Genomic DNA, 3,429 nt, shown 5'->3' on the forward strand with positions numbered 1-3,429 from the left:
TTGAATCTGTTACTTTTACTCTATGCATTGATTTAAGCTAGGACACAGTGACACCCAGTGAAGTAATGTAACATAACATATGTGCAAAACTATACGTATATGTTTCACAGCATACCCAGTATGGTTCTTTGAATTTAGTGCCTTAAGATAAGATCCTGCAGCAAAGACAAAGTGGCCTAATGAAAAAGATGAGCATGGTGTTATTTTAAGAGCCTAGATACTCAATTTAGAGTTTAAAAAACATAAGATTTTACAAGTGGCTGAAAGGTGGCATCACATGGGGCGGAAAATAAACATGTAAAAGTTTTAAGAAAATGGTAGCATACCTTCCATAACTATCCTGATTTGGCAGGGATAATTCCAATTAATCTTCTGTAGTCTCACTTTTCCCGCTGCCTTTAAGACATCACACTGTTCCGCGACTAAAATGGTGAAAGGTCTGGAAACCTTGCCCTATGAGGAACGACTCAGGGAGCTGGGGATGTTTAGCCTGGAGAAAAGAAGGTTAAGAGGTGATGTCATATTGAGGAGGGAGCAAGCTTGTTTTCTGCTGCTCCAGAGACAAGGACCCGGAGCAATGGACTGCAGGAAAAAAGATTCCACCTCAACATTAGGAGGAACTTCCTGACAGTAAGGGCTGTTCGACAGTGGAACAAACTCCCCTGGAGTGTAGTGGAGTCTCCTTCCTTGGAGGTCTTCAAGCAGAGGCTGGATGGCCATCTGTCGGGGATGCTTTGATTGTGATTTCCTGCATGGCAGGGGGTTGGACTGGATGGCCCTTGCGGTCTCTTCCAACTATGAGTCTATGATTCACTTGTCTCCTTTGTCCTCAGCTTGCCTAAGTTGCTGCAAACTGAGTTCAAATTGCAAAATTAATTTGTGCTTAATTAACTCGGGGGACAGACAGGGTTCCCTTCTCTGTAGACTTAGGCAAAAGCAAACTGCTGCAGATTTTTCCAGCTTGTGTGCTCTTCCCCATTTATAAATTTTGTCATGTTGACCACACTGGTGTTGCATGGCCACATATGTCTTGGTTTCCTTCTGCAGTACTGTATATTGTGGGGTATGTGGTAAGAAATATGAGAAATGCTGTTAACTGGTTGAGAACAGAAAATGACTGACAGCATCTCACTGATGGATGCAGTTCATTCTCCTCCGGAAGGTATCCACCCCCACTCAAAAACACCGTATTTCCATTTGGGAGGCAACTATGGTTAAATATTTTCATATCCACCAGGATGTGCGGTAACAGTACATAGTTACTCAAAACCAGTTTCCAGGCTTAGTCTTTCCAATGTTCACATAACTAGAAGATGAGATGAACAAAACCTCTGTTTAAAATTGTGTTTATCTAGAACTTGGGAACTGCAGCTTGAAGAATAATCCTGTACATGTCTAACAAGTGATTTAAATGGGACAACTCCCAAATTTGGGACTTTAGGACTCCAGCATTAGGCAACCATGAGTCAGGTATTGGAGGTTTTTACTTCCTGAAATTACCATTTTAAAACTAGGTAATGTTAAAGCTAAGCTGTGAAGTGTTTCATGATTTTAAGCACAATAGGCTCAAGGTTTCGTTTTATAACTTTTGAGTACCGAAATGGAAAGATGAGGCACAATATAAAAAGGGGGCCTATTTGTAGAATTCTTTGTATTAAACATGAAGAAGAAATGAGAATTAAAAGCTGTGTTTTAAGACTGAATTTTCTTAAGTGTTTTTTTCCACCTTCCCTCGGTTCGCCTGCAGAATCCTATACCGTAAAATAGGGTTTAAAAATCTGAAATGTGCTTATGAAGCTTAGTGTTTTTGGTGTGTTTTTCTAATTGTAACTTCGGAGCACAATGGATTAGACCAGTGTTTCCCAAACTTTGGTTCTCCAGATTTTTGGAATTCATCTCCCAGAAGCCCTAGCCAGTTGGACCAATGGTTAGGACTTCTGGGAGCTGAAGTCCCAAACCATTTGGATGGATAAAGTTTGGGGAAGTCTGGTTTAAACTCACAACTGATTCTTTACTCCTGCATGTGGGCAGTGGGTATGTGTATGTGTTGAGAGACTCGATAGCAATCCAAAGGTGTTCTGCTACAGAACATAAATCTGGTTATCCACATCATTTCTTTTTAATAGTGTTTTAAAGGCTTTACTAGTAACCATGTCTCTTCACAAAGACAAAGATATTTGGCAATTGATGATACCTTGTCAGACTAACAGACACACACTTAACTGAACTCTTATTTATATAAGGCCATTCCTGTCTTCATTCCATGTACAGAAACCAGCTGGATTTGACTTCCAATACACTGACAGTGGGGATAGCGTCAATCTTTATATCTAAGGGTTTTTTGAGGGCCCAGAAAAAGGGCCCTTTCACATCACACACCACTGTAGTGTTATAATTCAACTGTCATGGCATCACTAGGGTTGGCATCACCCGGTGCGGTAATTCACGGTATCACCCCACCATTGACCTCCTTCCCTACCACACCATACAGAATCCTTGCTCATGTTTTTTGTACTAACGTTACTCATAAATCACAATTCCTGTATATTACTGAATGTACTGGCAAGAGTTGTGACATAAACAACTAGCAAAATTAAAATTACATCTTTAAATTACAACATGTATTTATGTGTACATGGTTACATGTGGTTAAAGTGAGAATTTGGTAAGATTTGAAGTTTTTAAAGAAAATTTAAAAGGAATAAAATATTTAATTTTTTTAAATGTAAAAATTACAATCATCCCACTCACACTATCACACTATATCATCCCACTCACACTATCGCTTCAGCATGTTAAAGGGATACAGGTGAACGGCACAGTCTGTTTCTGCCCAAAGGCAGATACAGTGGGCCCTTCTGTTACGTGGGGTATCCATTCTGGATCCCCCCGCATAAGGGGAAATCTTGTGTATGCTTGTGCCACATTGCAAACAATGGGTGTGTGCTCGTGGTGTGGAGCAGGGCGTGCGCCATGGGTGCACGCACCATTTCTTTAATTGTTGTGCAACTTCGGTGTAAGCTTGAAGCTGCGTATAGTGCGCCTGCATATGGCGCGGGTGCACTGTATTTGGAAAGCAGTGGTGCAACCCTCCGCCAGGGTGTCATCTGTTCTGGCTCAAACCCCACTTGTGACACCCCTGTATGGCAACATCCTATGAAATCCTGGGGTTTGTAGTTTGAACAAGCACTAGAGATGCTCCAACAGAATTGTAAAAACAAACAAAACAAAAAACCCTCTAAACTGCAAATCCCAGATCTCCATAGGATTTTTGCCATGGCTATTAAAAGTAGAAACATAGTGCTATAATTTGGCAGTGTGAAAGGGCCCCAGGTTGTGTTGCATATAGAGCGATATTCACACTACAGAATTAAAACTGAATGATTCCACTGTGACTCCCATGTGTCCATCCTCCAGAATCTTGGGATT

This window comes from Sceloporus undulatus, chromosome 1, assembly GCF_019175285.1.
Source record: "Sceloporus undulatus isolate JIND9_A2432 ecotype Alabama chromosome 1, SceUnd_v1.1, whole genome shotgun sequence".
In the NCBI taxonomy this organism is placed as follows: domain Eukaryota; kingdom Metazoa; phylum Chordata; class Lepidosauria; order Squamata; family Phrynosomatidae; genus Sceloporus; species Sceloporus undulatus.